At 44.8% G+C, this 19,784-nt stretch overlaps 1 protein-coding gene across 1 annotated transcript in view; it reads left to right on the top strand.

Moving 5' to 3' along the window:
- PLEKHG1 (pleckstrin homology and RhoGEF domain containing G1) overlaps positions 1-19,784 on the top strand; it is a 216,535-nt gene that overhangs the window by 12,275 nt on the left and 184,476 nt on the right. The window lies entirely within an intron of this gene.

Here is a 19,784-nt window from a genome sequence, read left to right as displayed (position 1 = left end):
AAAAGTCCCAGACAGAGAACCTTTAGCATTCCTCTAGTCACATTCCCCCGTCTCAGGTCCATTGGATAGGCATACTCCACGGGCTCTACATCCAGAACATCCAGAATCTTACTTCTCATAGACTTCACTGCTCCCACTGGGTTCAACTCCTTTGTCCTCTGTCCCTGGATTAGTGCAATAGGTTCTTAACAGGTTTCCCTGCTTAGATCCACGGTCTCTCCTATCTCTTTTCTACACAGCAGCCCCAAAGTGATCCTGTCCATAGGTTAGCTAATGCAAATGCCCCTCATGGTTTCCCAACTCAGTGAGAGTCCAAAGAAATCTGTGAACTAGACTGCGAGACCCTTCCCAGTTGGCCCCTCCCCCCATCTTTCTCTCTGACCCTATCCCCTGCTCTTACCCGCACACTCACTCTGCCTTGGCTCACTCGCCCTTTGTAGTTCCCACATACGCCAAACAAGCCCCAGCCTCAGAGTGTTTTTGTGACCTCGGCCTGGAAAATTCTTCCCTGGATATCAAAGCCTTACTGTCTTTCTGTTTGCAGTTCCCTGCTCAAGTATCCCCTTATCAAAGAAGTCTTCCTCATCATGCTTTAGAAACTAGGAACCCCCGCACCTTGCAAGCCATATCCTTCCTACCCTACTTCATTTTTATTCTTGGCATTTATCAACACCTAACAAAGGATGTATTTGTTTCTTATCTGTTCTTCATGAGAAGAGAGGCTTTGTGTTGTTTTCATTCTATTTCCAATGTTTTAGAACAGTGCCCGACACAGAAGCTTATACATTTTCGAATAAATCCACATCACCATTGCCATCTCTGGCCTCTAAGAAAGGTAGGTTCTGGTTATCTGATACTGTTAGTCCCCATTCTAGAACGAGATCAGAAGCCGAAGGTGTTGTGTGTGGATGCGGGTGAGTGGGTAGGTGAATACTTAGGAGTAGAAATGGTGAGAACCTGCCCTGTGATTCCACTTTTTCCATTCCTACGCTCCTGTTCCTGGGCTTCCAAGGACATTTCCTTGGGCAGTCCCCCTGGGCCAATTGTCTGCCTCTAGCGCCATCTTACCCAGAGAGCTTTACTCTTGGCTGTTCTCCCATATCTGCCCTCGACTGCACCCAGGCTGCTTCCCCACACCCTGCCCCACTCCTCCACGGTACCTCCAGAGCCAAATAAAATCTCACATGGTGCACACTCAAAAAATACCAAGTCACTGCTTGACATCTAGGTCTATTTATTGGTTTACCCTTCATTATCCAATGCTACATACCCATCAAAACAGGCAGTGTGGTATGATGCTTAAATGTCTAGGTTCTGGAGATGGACTATCTGGTTCCACACTGGGTTCCCCCACTCAGAGTTGGCATGACTTTGCACAAGCTGACAAGCAATCTGTCTTTCCTAGCTGAGGGGCAGCACTTCACAGACAAGGGAAACAGCACCAGCCCCCAGGCTTAGACTAAGAATCAGATCCCGGTCATTCTTTCTCATGCTTGCTTGCAAAGCCTACTTCTAGCATCCAGAAAATGCGAGTAAATGCTAGAAATCATTAGCATTTCTTGAAAACCGACAATCTTTTGGAAAACCTGAATTGCTCTCTTTTTTCTCAGATACCAGATGTCCTTTAATTACCATGTTAATCAGCTTCATGGCCTCATATGGATTATCAACTCATCCATGTCTTATTAATTTATATATATATATATATATATAAAATACTATATGCATTTAGAAATATTTTATTTATCTGCCCTGTTCTCAGCATTTCCCTCCTCCCTTCCTTTCTTTATTTTTCCTGCATAGCACATCTTTCTGTCTGATTGACACATTGTAAATTACTCTTTATTTTTCTGAGCTCCTCAGGGAGGACTCTCTCTTCTAATTAAAGAAATGTCCAAATATACACCAGTAAAAGAGAAAATAATATGATGAACACCCGTGTACCCATCTTGCAGACTGAACAATTATAATTGCCAATCTTGTTTCATCTCTTTCCCCGTGAACCTTCTGCTTGGTACCAATGAAAGCAAATCCCAGATATCGTGTCGTTTTACTCAGAAATATCTCAATATATATTTCCAATGGATAAGAAAACTTTTCCAGAATAGCCATCAATTAATTATATGCCTACTAAAAATAGTTGTAGTTCCTTAATATGTTCTTTCTCCAACTGTACTCAAATTGCCCTGTTGGAGCAGCGGTGTTTTTCTGCCTGTTTTATTTGCTGCCACATCCCACTAAAGTACCCAACAGCACAGCAGTATTGAACTGCATGAGTGGCTAAGTTGTATTCTTGAATTTTATTTTTGGAAGACAACTCCATTAAAATATTATACACCGTGATTGCAATCTTGGGCTAATGAAAGAAATCCCACTTCACTCATAATGTAGCTGAGGCATAATCCGGTCTTGTTTACACATCTCGTAGAACTGGCACCGGCGTCTTTAATGAGTTCTCAGTTGGGACGGGCCATCTTTGAACCTGCTGCTCTTGCCTCAGAGGATGTGAAATGTCATCTCTTTTCACCTTCTTGAACAGGGAATGAAGATAGCCTTGTTCACACTTCTCAAGCTGAATGGACTGTCCTTGAACATGAACTGTACTACTTACTGCTGTTTCTTCTTCCATAAAGTGGGGGATAAGGGTAACTACTACATAGGATTGTGAGGACCATGTGATGATGGCAGATAAACTGTGATACGGTTCTTGGCCTTTAGCAACTGTTTAATGAACAATGGAAATCTCTTCCTTGTCATGAAGCCACTAGGAAGGCCCTCAAGGGTTGACTGGGGGCGGGGGACTACTGAGTGGAAGTAGCAGGAAGTACTCAGCAGGGCTTTTCCCCACGACTTCCAGCCCCTCCATCCAGACTTTCTCTCTCTCCTATTCAGGTTGGCCCTTTAGGGTTTCTTACTTTTGCTGGGGTCTCCTGCAGAATAGGAAATCAGTGTTGTACTTTCACTTCTGGGCACTTCACTGCCCTTTCAGGGGTGACTTTGATGAGATTTTACTGCTGACAATGAGATTGAAAGACATCCTCAGAGTTCTACATTTTCTTTTGAGTAAACACTAGGGGAAAATAGTTGCATGAAAATAGATTTGGGGCTTTCTTGAATGAATGACTAGGTGACACTTTAGATTCCTATCTAAGGAAAATTATTTTCAAGCACACTGGGCTCCCTCATGAATTTAGGGACACAACCGGTCTTGTCAATGACAAGTTGGCAAATCAGTTCTCTTAATGAGCTTAGATACAAGGTCAGTTTTTCCTCTCCATCATTCATCTAATACATGGACATGCTTTCTTGGTTTCATGATTTGGAAGAGCTTTCCTCAATTTCCAAGATTGTGCCTTGCTCTGAGGCAGATTAGCTTGGTATTTGAGGTGAACAAGGCTTTGTATAACCTACAGTCTCTGCGTAGCTCAATCTCTCTCCACAGCACTGAGAGGTTCAAAGTGTTAGATCCAGCTCTGATAGCTTTACCAGACATACACATGTGAGCCCTCTTCTGCATTCTGTGTCTGTGGCCTCTCCCCTCACACCAGCCCCCAAGTACAATCCAGAGTCTTCTGTTTGCTCTCGCTTGGCCAATTTCACCCTCTGAGAGCCGGCATCTGCTTTATTTTCTTCCTTCTCCATTGCAACGTTCCTCTTTTCCAAATATTAGTGCAAATTTTATAATATGCAAATATTTAAATTCTTACAACAGGGAAACTATACAGATGGAAATTCACAAAGGCTAAAATTCACTGTGAGAGGAATCCTAATGAAGAGGGATTACAGTGGGCAAAGTCTGCTGCTAGGAGGAGTAGAGTGGAAATTCTAAATAAGCAGTAAGAAGACAGGAAGGGACGGGGCATCTGGGGAGTGAGCAGGGGGGGGATGTGAGACAGTGCGAAGGGCTAGGGTGACGGGGATGAAGTTTTGCCTTCTGATTCCCGTTTGCCTCCTGTTATAGCAAGAAATAGCAGACCCTGGAGGGATGGGCATGGGGGTGGAGGTGGCAATGGATGTGATTGAGCACTTCCCAGCCCAGGCAGGACTCCAGAGGATTGGCATACATTTATTCATTTCATGCTCACAAGCACTTTGCAGACAATTGCTCCCATTTTGAAGAGAAAGAAGTGGGTGTCCTAATAGTTGGATGTCTGGTCCAAACACCTAGCTAATCAAGGACACCGCTGGGATCAGTGCCCAAAGGTCCAACTCCAGACCTCCTGCACATTGTGTGCTCGGTGTATGGGTTGAGATTGTATTCAACTGCCAGTGTGGGTGGGGGAGGGAGACACATGTCTGAGTAAGTCCAAGGCCAGTAGGTAGCTATCTGCTCCTAGGAACTTGAGCTCCTTCTATCTTGTTGCACTGAAAGATACCATCTTAAGCCTGGGCAGCCTTATGGCCAGTTAAAATTGAGGACTGCATTATTGTAGAAGAAAAGAGTGACTAGTAGGGGTACAACTCAGCTGCTAAGAGAAAAGGAAGGTGACATTTGCAAGGTGTGGCATTCCAGAGGGAGGGAGCACCCATGGCCAGAGTCACCGAAGTCCACGGCTCCAGCACCTCGCTGAGCCATGGCTCACGGTCGCCACTAAAATATTTGACTGACAACTGAGCTATCTTCTCTAAAAGCCAGAACTGTGTCTAAAATATTTACCTGCTGGCAAGATTATGCCCTACTTAAGTACAAGTAAGTATTAGAGTCTAGTGTTTGATTAACAACTGGGCATTTCCAATGAACTCTTCATTTTGGCAGAGGTCGTTTACTAAGAGTCAGAAGCAGTTTCTCTGGGAGAGACGGCTGTTAAAGATGCTAGTCACCATGGGATGTCAGTCATTCATGGTGACATAAGGAAACAATGATGTGACAACTGATATGGTCTGCTTGCTTCCATCTGCTTAATGTCTTGCACGAACTTGTTTTTCTGTCCAAGAGCCAGACTAATCAGACACCTTGCTCGAAAGACTCCACATTTGGAATGAATTGATTAATCTTCAACATTCTCAATCCACTGTGATAGGAAAGAAACCACTGGTAAATGCTGAACTTCCAGAATTAAGACCTACGTTGAGAGTGGAAGGATTTCAACATCACTGAGAGGATTAGAAAGAAAACCAGAAAATCGAGAACACAGATAGCACAGATTTTTGCCAAGAGGAGAAATTTGAAGAAGGGCAGTCAAGTTCAGTTGTATATTTTCAGAAATGTAGATTCTGTGACTTTTCTTCTCTTGCATATCCCCAGAGAATTGCAGGAAGTCCTTTGTTACAGGGTATCCTGAGTTGGAGGGTTTGTTAAGTTAAAAAAACAAAAAAACAAAACAAAACAAAAAAACATTGCTGTGGTAGCAGGCTTCTGGTGAAGATTATAGAATCCATTTATGCTCCACTGAGTTTGAGAAACAGCAGTCACTTTCATCACACTTGTTTGCACCGTGGCTCAGAGAAGAATGAAGGGACTTCCTTTCTGAAAAGTTTTTGCTAAGACAGCACTTTTATTTTCCAGTTGAGTCAATGAGATTGTCTTCTGTTGGAATTCCAAAATCAAACTTGATGTCCTACTGAAATTTAAAAGTCAGTCGATGAGAAGTAATTAACTAGTTAATTACCGGTGTGGCAAGATAAACTTGTGCTTTAAAAGTGGCTAAGTGGGGTGCCTGGGTGGCTCAGAGGGTGAAGCCTCTGCCTTCAGCTCAGGTCATGGTCTCAGGGTCCTGGGATCGAGCCCCGCATCGGGCTCTCTGCTCGGAGGGAAGCCTGCTTCCCCCTCTCTCTCTGCCTGCCTCTCTGCCTACTTGTGATCTCTCTCTGTGCCAAATAAATAAATAAAGTCTTTAAAAAAAAAAAAAAAGAAGGTGGCTAAGCTGCTTAAATGGCTGGGATTTTCAGGAGAAGCCTATCTGTTGATGTCAAGGAGTCTTTGGCAAGTGTCCTTGGCAAAGTTTCCTATAGAACTCAGTGAAGGTTTTGGTCTGCTGTGGAGGGGTTTGTCTCTTTCCAAGCTGCCCAAGAAAGTTAAGAACGGTGATGCTGTTGTAAGTAGCAAACAAAGCTGCCAACAGGCCTGAGTGGGCTTAGGAGGGGAGCACAGAGTGCTCCCCAGGCCCTATGAAGGCGAAGGATTTCCTTCCATTCTCTGAGGCCCTTTGACAGACAAATGATTACAGCTCATTGATGGGCATATCAGCAAGCATTGTTTTGTGGAGGGCCCAGGGTGTGGGAACCCGTCTTAAGGGGCAAGGGGATATATCCAAGCCCAGAAGGATGGAAAGCAAATATGGTGTGTGTGCTGGTAAATGTTTAACAGCTCCTTGGGGTCGGTGTGGGGGGCTGTGTGTGTCTGTGTGTGTGTGTGTGTGTGTACACAACAAAGTGTGTACAGCGCACATACTTTGCAAATAAAAATACAAATGCAAAATGATTTTGACAGAACACTTCTGTTAACGTTGGCCAGCCTTCTACCCTTGCAAGTCACCCCTAATAAGTGAAGGAGTGTGATGTGAATATTGTTATTTTATTTCACATTAATAAGACAAAAGTGAAACAATGAAGAAGTGTGTCAGAGTTTCGCTCACTCACCAGTGAGGCGGGTGACTCCTCTCTCTGCTGGATTGGAAGCTCGATGACTGTTTCCACATTTTTGTGTTATTATACAGTGTGACAGCTTTTCGTAAGAGCCTTTCGTGTTTTAATTCCATATTATGAACGTCCCCTTGAGCGCTTTTTTGACATGAAGAGAACAGATCAAGCCCAGATCTGTCGTGTTTGCTGACTTCCAAGGCGTAAATATCCCCACTGTGGCTACTTCCCTGCTACAGATGTGACGTCACTGAATGCAGACTGGGACAGAAAGGGACACTAGTCCACTGTTCATGGAGGGTTTCTACCGCACCGAGAAAATGGATGTCGATGACCTCAAAATAATGAAGTAAAAAGGGAGTAAAATAATTAAGATAGGATGAGTTTGGGGCATTATATCTTTGTTTTTAGTACAACTTGTTTCATTTTAAGTTCATATGATTTGTTTTTACTGCTGTCTTTCACCGCGGGCTCACAACTTTCCTTAAGTTCAACACTGGGCCCTTGCGAGCTGCTAAGAAAGAGTCCTGAGGAAAGCGCCCCCTCTCCCAGCTGAAGTGGACATCTGGGCAGTTTGGAACCTGACAAAACATTTTGAAAAGCAGCCGTGATTTCCCTTCAGGTGTGGCGCATGCTAAACAAAAATGGTCTCTAAATTTCCAAGGGCAATTCAGGTCCAAATGGGGAGGGTGCAGCCTCTGCCCAGCCCCTGCCAGAAGTGTCCCCACTGGTTACCCTAGGCTTTTTACTTAGGGGAGAGGGTGGTAGTAACTGCAGAGGAAGAGGAGGGAGCATCAGATTTGTGAAAAATCTACCAATTCAGAAATCAAAGGGAAGAAACTAGGGAAGGCAAAAACACAGTTTAGACTTGTTTTGGAGACTGATTCGAGACAATCTGACTCAAGTGATGACTTTTCTCAAATTTCTACCTGTTGAGAGATCCACATGGTTAAAGACTTGGGGACAGGGTGGGTTCAAAGGTCACCTTTGTTCCATGCCCAGAATTCCTTCACACTCCTGCTTGCTTTAGCAGATCTTACCTCCACACACTCCTGCCGCCCAGCCCCCACCCAGGACCCCCAGAAAGCTCCCACATTTTTGCATAGTCTCCTCTCTTCCATCCTTGTAGACAGCTTTTGCTGCCCTTGCGTTGGCTCATACCTATCACCCAGCTCGTAAAAGACCCTCAGAATTTGTATACCCTTGGAAGGCAATAGAAGATTGTAAAAACAGACCCATTTCTGACACATTTTCACTGGGATTAATTTAATGTGAACTGCTTTATTCCTAATGCCCCTGAGACCCTCCATGTTAAGGGAGCAGATAGTTAAGTGGGAAGTGAGACTGAGAGCAGGGAACTTTGAAGAGCCAAGGGAGACTTTCATGGGACAGATGGAGGGGAAAAGAAAATAAAATGCCTGCTTCTAGCTGCTTCTCCCCTCAGACTTGAAAGAAGAAATGTCTTTTTTTTTTTTTTCTCTCCCTCCCACTTTTTGCTGCCCACAGCTGCTCAGAGACCCAGGCTCCAAATACCACCACCTTCTTCTCAGAGTAGCAAGTCATGAAAACCTGCTCTGAGTTCTAGGTAGGATGACAGAACTTGTAGAGGAGGACCCATCTGCTACTGGGACTGCTTGCAGTTTTTGGCATCAATGGATTTCTTTTTCCCAAAAAATGTTTTTTGAGTTAAGGAGCATGGTTTGTAGCATTAACACTAACACTGATGCCCCCACATCTTGTGTATAAATGCCATGTTTTATTTGGACACACACAATCATTATCAACTTTATGTTTTTGTGATGTTTGTTGATTTATCTTTGCCTTTGAGTTTACTTTGACAGTTTCTTTCTTGTGTGTGTTTTTACAATTTCTGCTGACTTTTCAAGTCTGAAAGGAGATTTTTATGTATGGGAAGGGAAGGAAAAACACTGGTTCAGGTTGGGTCATTAAAAGTCATTCCAAACCTTTACTCCTCAAAATCCTTGTCTGGCTGTTGGCAGGTAGCCCCAGACATGGGGCAGCCAGACCACGTTCTTGTGTCAGGAACACACCCTGACTCAGTTGCCCTTCTGCTCTGCCCACTCCTGGCCACACCCAAGCCAGACGGGACAGGTTCCGATCCCACAGGAGTTTGCTGCAGCTGCCTGGTCTGTCCTTTGTCCCTCCAGACCCCTTCAGTATTTGCGCAAGTGGGGAAGGGCTCTATGTAAACACTGTCACTCCCTCTGTGACCACTGAGCTTTCCACAGCCATTTAATCCAAGTGAGGGTGTACAGAGCCAATTGTGCGTTTTATTTTGCTTGTCTTTCAAATTGCCAGATCTTTTTGACTGACTTGGCTATTTTTCTGAGGTTGTCTAGACTTCTGCTATAATGATGAGTGTGTGTGTGTGTGTTCATTCAGTAAATATCTGTGTGTCTGCTCTGGGCCAGGCGCCATTCCTCTGTTGTGTGGGTACAGGGGTGAACGAGGCTGAGGATCTGCCCCCTCGGAGTTTGCATTCTCTGCAGAAGACAGATATAAACAAGTAAACATCAAATGCTATCAGGACAATGAAGAAAAGTAATAAGGCAGGGTCACAGGACAGAGAAGGAACATGGATTGGGCCAAGAGGGCTCTTTTTCTTAGTGTTACCCAAATAAAGCTCATTTGTCAATGTTAAAAGTGGTAGTCAGAGGAAGTAAGTCAATTGGGGCAATTTATCCTGCCTCCATAAGGAGAAGACCCTTGGCTTTGCTTTCTTGGATCAAATTTCCAAGGATTTCATTTCTGTGCCTCTGTTTTCTCCTTGTGATATGCATTAGTAACACACCCCAGGGGAGCCTGCGAAGAGTAATTGAGTGAAGCCTTGTGGTGGGGTTGGAGTGGTACCGGACAAATAGTAAGTCCTCCAATGTCACCTGTCATGATGGCACTTAGTGGGTGTCTAGCCTTGGGGCAAGACGGCTCTGTTCCAGAAGGGCAGGATGCCAGAGCTCCTGCCTTGTTGGGGGAAGGAACCTCAGCTTCCTTCTTTGTAAAATGGGTCCACCGAGTCATGCAGGGGTTTGTTGGGCTGATCCATTGAAACAAGAGGAGAGCACAGTTTGAAAACTGGGAAATACCATGAACCGAGGCAGTGGTAGTGCCACTAACTGGAACTAAGAATGGCCTATTTGAAATACCTGATTAGGAACGCTATCAGACTATCCACCTGTCATCATTCATGCTCCACACCCTGCCCTCCTTACTTCCCGATGCCTATTTTCTATTTGGCTCTCTGTCTTGTCACTTAAACACCTTCTAGGTCACTGTGTGGAGGCAGGTCTTTGACCTTACCATCCTGGGCTCCTTGCTGTCTGTGGCCAGCTGTGTGGTGTTAGTGCCGTTGACTCTGAGCTGTAGATGAGAGACACACATCTGAGTCCAACTCATGCTAGAGCCTCTGTTTCCGTGGCGTGTCCCTCACACGATCCGCTCCTCTGAGGAGTCTGTCCACCTCTAGCCAGCACCTCACACTACACTGGGTGGAAGGAAGCAAAGAGTTTTGTGGGAATCTCATACGGGGTATCAAAAGGATATTTCTGTCAAATTAGCAAATCCCAGGTAAAGCAAAAATGGTATATGAGTGTTTATCACCTGTAAGGCACTATCCTAGCTACTGTATGGTGAGTGGGAATTTTAGCCCAAAGGTAAAGAGTAGTTGGTTAAGCTAACTACAGTAACAAAGGGGATGACTTCTGGGTGACAGACTTCTTGGAAATTTGCAAAAATTAAGATAACTGGAGACATGAGGCTGTGTTCCAGTGTTGGGGGGCAGCTTGGTAGAGAACTCACCCAGATCCTGTCTCCTCGGCTCACCTCGCCAGTCATGAGGCAATTTTTGGTACCAGAGTTACTCAGGCAGAATTTCCTCAAGACTCTTCCCCACTGTGCCACACTTCTTAAGTGGGGGGCCTAAGCCAGACCGGGGAGCCACCTTCAGGAAGAAACAGTGAGGTATCTACTCCTCAGAGGGATTCCATAGGCACCCACCCCCACCCCAGCTCTCCTCACCAGACTGTAGAGTCAGCAGGAACCCCTCCCTTATCCTGTCCAGATAGGTTTTGCTAAAGGGAGTTATTCCTAGCGGGTGTGTTGTTGGGGGCTCGCATGGTATTTTCTCACCATGGAAAATTGGAGACTTTTCCCTTCAATTGAAATAAGAAAGCCACAATTATTTGTTTTAATGCCTCCCAAATGCCTCGAAGTGGACAGAAGAACAAAGAAGCAGACTTTTTTCTAAGCCGTGGACCCAGTCAGGGGCATTGGCTCGGCCCTCTGTCAGAGAGGAGCTGCATTTCCTTCTGTGTCCAGTAGATACAGAGTCTTCACTAGAATCTTTTTCTGTTGTTGCTCAGTAGGAAGTGACCGAGGAAGCTTGCTGAGGCCGCTTCTGTCATTTGTTAGGGATCCTGTGTGTCAGGGACACGTTCTTACAGTTTCACTTCTTTTTACCCCAAACCTCACTCCAGTGTAATTCACCAAGTGACACTGAAGTCACATATGATGTAATGGTGACTTGAGCTGCACAGGTGCAGCCAGAAAGAGGAAGACAGATAGGAAGATTTCCCCCTCTATTTTGTAAGTTAAATTACCTTGGTGGTGGTGGAGACAGGGGGATATTATATCATTTTGTGAGAGCTTGCGCTGTTGGGGTCAATGACAGCACCATCTTTTGATAGTACTGTGTGAGGATGTAGGCACACTTTTATTTTTTTTTAAGATTTATTTATTTATTAGAGAGAGAACGCATGCTTGTATACACAAGCACACATGTGAGTGGTGGGAGGGGTGGAGGGAGAGAATCTCCAACAGACTCCATGCTGAGCATGGAACCCAGCACAGGGCTCCATCTCATGACCCATGAGATCATGACCTGAGCAGAAACCAAGAGCTGGATGCTTAAGCAACCCAGCCACCCAGGGTGGTAATCTTTAAAAAATTTTTAAATTTTTAAAAATTTTATTTGTCAGAGAGAGAAAGCCCATGCACAAGCAGGGAGAAAAGCAGGCAGAGGAAGAAGCCGTCTCCCACTGAGCAAGGAGCCTGATGTCAAACTTGATCCCAGGACTCTGGGATCATAACCTAAGCCGAAGGCAGACACTTAACCAACTGAGCCACCCAGGTGTCCCAAGTAGGCACCATTTTCAGTACTGCTTAGTAAAAACCATTATCAGGACATTTTAGGTTTTGGTTTTAGTCAAAGTTCCTCTACTCCCCGTCCCCTAGAATCATTAGGTTCTAGATTAATACTATTCAAAGTATGGTCTGTGGTTCACATGTGGGTCCCTAAGACCCTTTCATAGGGTCCCCAAGGTCAAACTATTTTTATAATAATACTAAAACATCATTTGCCTTTTTTACACCTTTCTCTCAAAAGGAGCCCTTGAAGTTCTCCGGGGAGTACAAGCCATAGTGTATCACAATCTATTGAATGCTCAGGTAGATATGAGACGCCATCTCTCTTCTTTCTATAAAGCCAGACAATCCAGACACTTAGATGACGATAAAACAATGCCAGTCTTCCCACTAAATGTTTTTGGTTTAAGAATTTTTATGTTCCATTGAAATATAATTTATATCAACATGTAATGGGATAATGAATATTATTTTAAAATAAATTAATACATATTTTGAAAATTGCTCAGGTTTAGTTTCCAATATAATAAATATTAGAATTCATAAGCCACATCATCAAGAGCTCTTTGGGTGCCTCGGGAGTTTTTAAAGTTGTAAAAGGGATCCTGAGAAAAGTTTAAAAACCACTGATCTAATATAAGAGCTCTTACCAGAAGAGTTGGGCAGATCTATTTTCCACAGCCAACAGTGCCTAGGAGGCTTTGATACTGGTGTGAAATCCTGCGGTGATAGCCTGTGTCTGCAGAATGCATTATAGGTTTTTCACTCCAACCTCAGCCCCTGAGATAAGAGCTTTGCTCTCCTTCCAGGCCTCTCTCCCATCACTGCCCTGTGCTCCAGGCAGACGGGAGGAGCTGGACTTGCTGATGCCTTCCTACTTCACCCATCTCTGCTCCTTGTCCTTGAGTCCTGCCCTGTGCCCCAAACACACCACTGCAAGGAAACCCTCCCTCCTTCCCCACACCCCCAATTCCTGGACCTCAGTTTGCCTCCCTGTCCCGTCCTATAAGGAGAAAGCAGTGCCCATCTCACAGAGTTGTTGCAGAGAATGAATGAGCTCCTTTCCAACGTGAGTGACCAATTCTTGGTTTGGGTCCAGGTCATGAGATCGAGCCTTGCATGGGGCCGTGCTCAGCACAGAGTCTGCTTAGGACTCTCTCTCTCTCTCCCCCTCTGGCCCTCCCTTCCTCATGCTCTCTCTCTCTCTAAAATAAATAAATAACTTAAAAAAAAACTTTCCACAACTACCAGATCTAATGAGTGAAACTTGATTGAGTCATAGATCAAAAAACTATCAGATCATCTTAGAATAGTAACTTAACTTGTTAAGGCTGCCTTAAATTACCATAGACTCAGTGGCTTGAACCAACAGAAATTTATTTCTCACAGTCTGAAGGCTAGAAGTCCAAGACCAGGGTGCTGGCAGGGTTGGTTTTATTCTGATCTTAGCTTGTAAATGGTTGCCTTCTCCCCATGTACATTCATCCAGATTTCCTTTTTACAAGAATAGAAGCCATATTGGATTGGGATCCACCTGAATGACTTCATTTTAATTTAATTACCTTATTGAAAACCCCATCCGTAAATGCATCACATTCTGAGATACAGTGGGGGAGGGTAGGACTCGAACCTATGAATTTTAAGGGAACACAATTCGATCCATAACAGACAACCAATCAACTTCCGACATGGACTGGGTATCAGGTGGCATTAGGGAATTGTGGATTTCCCCGGGTGCAACAATGGTCTGTAGTTCTATAGGAAAAAGTCACTTGGGGGGGATGCAGGATGATGTATGTAGAGGTAAGGAGTGACAGCTGTATATTACTTTCAGGCTGCTCAGCAACAAGAGTTGTGAGGACAATGAGAAAACCGCAACAGACACAACAGGGGCCGACTCAGAGGAGTTGTCTGCGACACAGGTGATGGACAAGGGTATAGTGTCCCAAATATGTCACAACTCTTTGGGCAAATCTGCTCATGCGCATTCTCTCTCTCTCTCTCTCTCTCTATATATATATATATATATATATATATATTTAAATTCTTCCATAAAGTGGGGGATAAGGATAACTATTACATAGGATTGTTAGGAACATGTGATGATGGCAGATAAACTGTGACACCCTAGAGAGAGAGAGAGAGAGAGTGACTGTGACACCCTAGAGAGAGAGAGAGAGCATGCACACCCAAATTTTCCCAAAGAGAGTGTGTTGTGCTCTCCGGAAGTCTTCAGGCAAAGGTTCAGAGTTCCCTGGGCTGACTGAGTGTCACTGTGGTCTTCCCTGAAGGCTAAGGACTGAACATGGAGGCCTTCGAAGTTCCGTCCCGTGCCTCGTGATCAGGAGTCAGTACTGATCTCCCGTGTGTTTCCAGCTGGGAAGGAGGGGCTGGGGTCCTGGGAATTCAGTTCTGTTCACCGCTAAGGCTTTTGAGTGAAGGGAAATGCTGCCACAGCCACAGCTTCCATCTTGACAAACACACTTTTCCTGGCCTCGACAGACTCAGATGTACCCTGCTGGCAAACACTCTTTAATGTTTTCAAGGTTCAGCTGTGACACCAGCCAAGTATTATGGGATGTGACTAAGATAAGTAAATCTCTTTAAATAGGTGCTTACCATTCCATTTCAAAAGACTCAAGGCCCAACATCAAAAAATCCAAGCCCGTTGTTCGGTATGCCTGAGGGATAATAGCCTAGAGTATGAGGAATAGTTCCATTTTCATCCTGAAACTGTGTGTGTGTGCGTGTGTGTGTGTGTGCGCACGCGCGCGCGCGCGTGGTATTTTTACATTCATTTTAGGTCAAGGGTGTAGAAAACTATTCAAAGTTAAATATCTTGGTGCTCAACTGTTAGCAAACTCAGGAAATCTTATGAAATAAAAATAGCAAATCAACCGTGCTTTATGGTGAATGGGACATTTGAGAGGAAGCAAGACAGAAAAGCCACTGTCTAGACTCTGTGACGTGACAAGCTCCCTTGTAATAGATCAAGGAAAGGGTGTGCTCTCAGAGCCCAGTTCTAGAGATGTGATAGAACAGGTCAAATCAGCAAGCCCCAAAACAGACATGTTTGCTTACACCATGTCAAAGGCTGGACAAAATATTTATTTGGAAAATGAAAAATATTTATGTCTTGAAAGGTGTTTTTGTGGCAGACAGAGATGGAAAGAGAGTTTTTAATCATTTTTCTTCTCGAAGCTTCCCAATTACTATTATATGCTACAAAATCTGCTCTTAAGTAACTTGCAAAAGGATCAAAGTCATCATTATCTCCACTCCTGAATTTTGCTAACATCACAACAATCCCTGTTCTGAATTGAAATTTTTCCTTTGTTCAAAAATCAAGTTATCGTGGTTTCTTCCATTAGGACAAGTGAACATTGCCACAGATTATTGTGGTGCAAATCTCAGGAGTAGAGAGAAATGAAACTTAAGCTTACAAATGATAGTGGTCTTTTTTTTTTTTTTTTTTTTTTTAGATCAATGCTAACATCATTTTTGAGACAAAAACTTAAACATCTGGTTTCCTTCTGGGAAATTGCACTGTTGTTTTTTTGATTTTTTTTTTTAACCATCTTTTAAAAAAAAAGTCTTTACTCAAATAGAAAGTTCAAATAATTACTATTTACCTGAAAAATCCAATGTTGACACATAGATTTTGTTTATTAAGATGACAGGGTTAACCAGATTGGATAGAACGTGCATCCTGCCTGGCAAAATTCAATATAAATATTTGTGTCAACATATGCTTGCCACAATTAGAAAAGATTTCCATAACACTCTTGCCTTTAGCACTTTCCGCAGAGCTGATTGCCACCTGCGATCATTAGAAACTTAAATCCCAGATTAGAGAGATAATAATGAACAATTGCCACTTTGTTGCGTACCAAACATGTTGCTGTATGATATGCAAGTTTTATGGAATGCAGGCTTTATTTTGTTTTAAGTATAGACATAGCCTCCATTAATATTGATTTTTAATGCTATCCTTGTAACCACATGATAATGGGATTTTTAAATAGAACCCGCCCTTGTACAGCATCAGTGTTTGCAAATTTAACTGTTCTGATGTCTGACATATGGCCACCAGACTGAACCCAAAGCAAATGTTTTAAAGGTTTGGCAATATTGGAACGATGGAGGAAATGCTGTTTCTGGAGTGAAACTGAAGAGTGAAGCAATGATTTAGGCATTTGGACGCCCACTTTGGGAAGCTTGAAATGTAATATGTTTCTGGTTATTTTCTTCTCTGAGTGGGAGTTTCTGTTTGACTGTAAATTGCCACTGCTGTTTAATATGTGTGTATTTTTCTTGGGATAAACTTCAAAAAGGATGTTGACCTAGTAGAAAACCCCTCTCCTGAAAGAATGGCATAAAGTAGCAGCCTTCCACACAGAGCAGTTTCATCCTGGTTTCTCTTCAGATTCTTTTGAGATCAAAGAGCCCTCGGCAAATGGACACTGGTTTGGGGATGGTATGGCAGAAAGGGAATACACACGTGCGTACCCAGACACATGCACATGCACACACGTGCAAACACACGCACGTGGTTGTCCTTGCCCTGCTGTGTTAAACCCTCTCTACCCAGATTATGCATTAACTTGACTCAATTGGAGGGACTTGGGGTTGAATTCATTTAGTTGGCAGGGTTGGTTAATATTCTGCCTCTACCATTAACGACCTTACAGTCCGGCAGAGACGGTAAGATGACTGCATGGTCGTTGTGTTGTCCTATGGAATTAGAGGCTGTGAGGTAGCAATATCCCACAGGCGACTATCAGGCACACAGTGGTAGAGGAGTTCTTCCACTGACAAGTGGGCACGGGGTGCTATCATCCACCTGCAGATAAGATGTCTCAAAGGAGCCTGGAAAGCAGTGAAAATGGAGAAGTCAATCCAAGAGAAAGCATGGGTGTACATATGTGCACACACACGTGAGACCATTCTTCAATTTGTCCATGATGCCCTCTACCTTGTTTAGCTGGGAGGCCACGGAAAGAGTGGGGCTCAGAGGACAGGTCCTAGTTTAGACCTTGACTTCACTCTGGGTGTGATGGGAAGCCCTGGAGGTTTGAACCCACAAGCGCTGTGATCTGGCATATGAGTGGGTTTGCTCTGGCTTCTGTGCACAGAATCAGGCATGAGGACAGCAAGATGAGCTACAGGAGGCTTGGAGCTGTCCAGATGAGAGAGAACGAGTGTCAGGACCAGGGTAGGAGCTGTCGAACTGGTGAGCCATGGCTGAATATCTGCTAAGAGTGGACCTGGTTGGGTTTGAGGGCAGCTTAGTTGTAGGGCTTTGGAAGAAGAGATTAAAGGATAAATCCAAGGATCAAGCCTGAACATCTGAGTGCATTTGGCATCACTGACTGAGCTGGGGAATGTGGAATGTGGAGGCAAGACAGGTTAGCAAGGGTGAGAAGGTAAGAGCCTGTGGTCATGCTGACCTTGAATGGGCATTTCAGCTCTAGGCAGTGATGTCAAGTAGGCACTTGGAAGTATGAATCTGGTGTTCCAGAAAGAGGTCCAGGAAGGAGACATACATCTGGAAACTATCAGCAAATCTGTGGTATTTACAACCACAGAGCTATATGCGATGTCTTAGAGTAGACAAAGAAGAGGCGGGAAAGCTGACCCTGGGGCTCCCCAGCACCAAGGATGGAAGAGAAAGAAGATCCAGCCCAGGAGACTGGGCAGGAGCAGCCAGCAGGGGAGGAAAGCCAGAGGTCTGTGGTCTCCTGGAAGCCAAGTAGAGAAATGTAGATCGTAATAGCTGCAGAGTCAAGCAAGATTCTGAGAGTGGATCACTGCATTTTGTAGTAGGAGGTCAACAATTGACCAGGTTCAAGTTGATGAATAGTTTCAGTGGCATGGAGGGGGTCAAAGCCTGATAATTCCTCTTACTCACAAGAGAAGGCTGAAATTCTCAAAGACATTACAAACTACTCTAGGAGAGTAAGAAGGGAAAAACAATCTCATATGGCCAGGAATTCAAAAGCTCATGGAATACAGGTTTCTGGATCTTCTGTGGTTGTGGCTTCCCAAAGCTGTGTCACCCTCCAGCCTGTGATCACACCACATGTTGATCACCATGATTTCTCTCTCTCCTTTCCAATTAAAACCAGCAGCCTTCTTGCCAGGTCTGCTTTCAGATGATAGACAGGACCACGGGGAGTGATGCAATGGATAATGTTACTCTTTCGGGAACACCCCATCTCCGATACAGAGGCATCAGGGGACCCCCAGGGGCCCAGCACAACAGCCACACCTTACACCTAGTCTTGTCTGACCTCATCTCGTGATCACTCACACCGTAATGACAGAATGTCTAGGTCACCTGGCAAGATGCTCAAAGGAACGGGACAGCCAGGTGCAGAAAGAATATGAGGTAAATACAGCATCTGAGTTTGCATTTCCAAGCCCTTCTTCCCCTGTGACGGTGGATTTGGGGCTTCCCTTTCCTCTTGCAGCAACTCAGCTGGCAGGAAGCTCACAGTTGCTTCAGAGCAGGGTGGAAGCTTCTGGAGATGGGGATGAAGGTAAAAAGAAGATTTGGGCTAGTGGAGAGGGTGCCTGTAAGGGGAGCAGGGAACAGGGCTTTGGAGGGGTCAGCCTCCTGCTAGGGCTGCTTCTTGCACACGTGCTCCCAGGGACCGGCTGTCTGCTTTCTGTGCCACCTCCACCAGGCTGTCCACCAGCTCCCCTGCTCCTGGGCCCACTCAGAATGGCAACAGTCTCTCTACTCACAGCTCTCTGATGCCTAAAACATGCGTGCGGCATTTCTGATCTTTTCTGAGGAGTTTTTGCTGCAAGTGGCAAAAGGTCAACAGTTTAAACTTCTCAGAAATGTCTGTGCTACAATACTCAGTGGGGGAAACAAAAGAGGGGAAAAGGTCAGAGTGCCTTAAGTTATTTCATCTCCGTTCTCCTTACAAACAAACAACTAAACAGGCAAGCCGGGAAGGAAAGCACCCCGGGATTAGCCATGATTCTCTGAGTTGTAAGCGATGCCTTTTCCTCGTTTTTCTTTACAGTGTGCATCTGTTATTTGTGTAACTAACAAAATGGAAATGTAAAGCTCTCTTCCAAAGTTCAGTTCTCTGTTTGTACACTTTTACCATCTGCCTTGGCCACGTGGATGCCAGCAGGCTTCCATCAGAGTCTCGGGTGCTATAGCGGACGGACAGATGTCAGGGGACGCACAGAGAGGAAGCCGCGGCCCAGGCTGGCTCTGCCTCTCCTCCCTGCTTCTCCTCCCTCTCCCTCCATGCCTTGTTCCCCACACAGTGGCAGGGGCATGTGCCTCTGGTAGAGAAGGTAGTCCAATGGCCATCATCCATTAGGGACACAAATGGCAGACTCACGTGCATTTCTGTTATGATCGCCAAGTAGTCCTGGAGGGTAGACGAGAAGGATACTCTTGCTTCCTGGGTACCGAAAAGGAAATGGATGTCTGGGAGCTAAACTTCTGGTAGATTCCAAAGTCGGGACAAGACCCTCTGAACCCTTGTTTCCTTACGCTAGTCAACGACAGTCTTCAAGGCTCTTAGAACCGCCAAGAAAGAACATTTTGAAAAACTTCATATGCATGTAAATGTAATGTAAATATGCATGTAAAAAAACATCACATTGAACAGTCTGGAGCAGGACTGAGAAGTAAGGCTCCCCCTCCCCCACCGGGAAGGGCACTTTGATTGCCAGCGCTGGAGGGAGTAGAGATGGAAGCCCACTGGCCCAACCCATCCTGAGCAGCCAGGATAGACTTGAAGAAGATAATAGAAGCCTGGGAAAGCCTCAGGCAGGTTTCCTGTCCCAGAACTCTAGAGGAAACTTTGGTGGGGCTCAGTGTTGGTAAAGGTACCTGAGGGTAAAAGATGATTGGCGCCAAGGAAGAGCTCACCTTGCAGTAAGAGGAGGCCCGGCTCTGTTCCAGAAGAGTCTCCGGAGCAGGAGGCAACTGAGTCTGAGCAAGGGAACGGATGTCTCAGAAACGTGTGCATTGAACATTCTCTGCTCATTCAGTGCTTTCCTTCAGAAACGGG

This window comes from Mustela lutreola, chromosome 6, assembly GCF_030435805.1.
Source record: "Mustela lutreola isolate mMusLut2 chromosome 6, mMusLut2.pri, whole genome shotgun sequence".
NCBI lineage: Eukaryota > Metazoa > Chordata > Mammalia > Carnivora > Mustelidae > Mustela > Mustela lutreola.
Note: the sequence above shows the minus strand (reverse complement) of the source record. Positions and strands in the feature narration are given on the sequence as shown.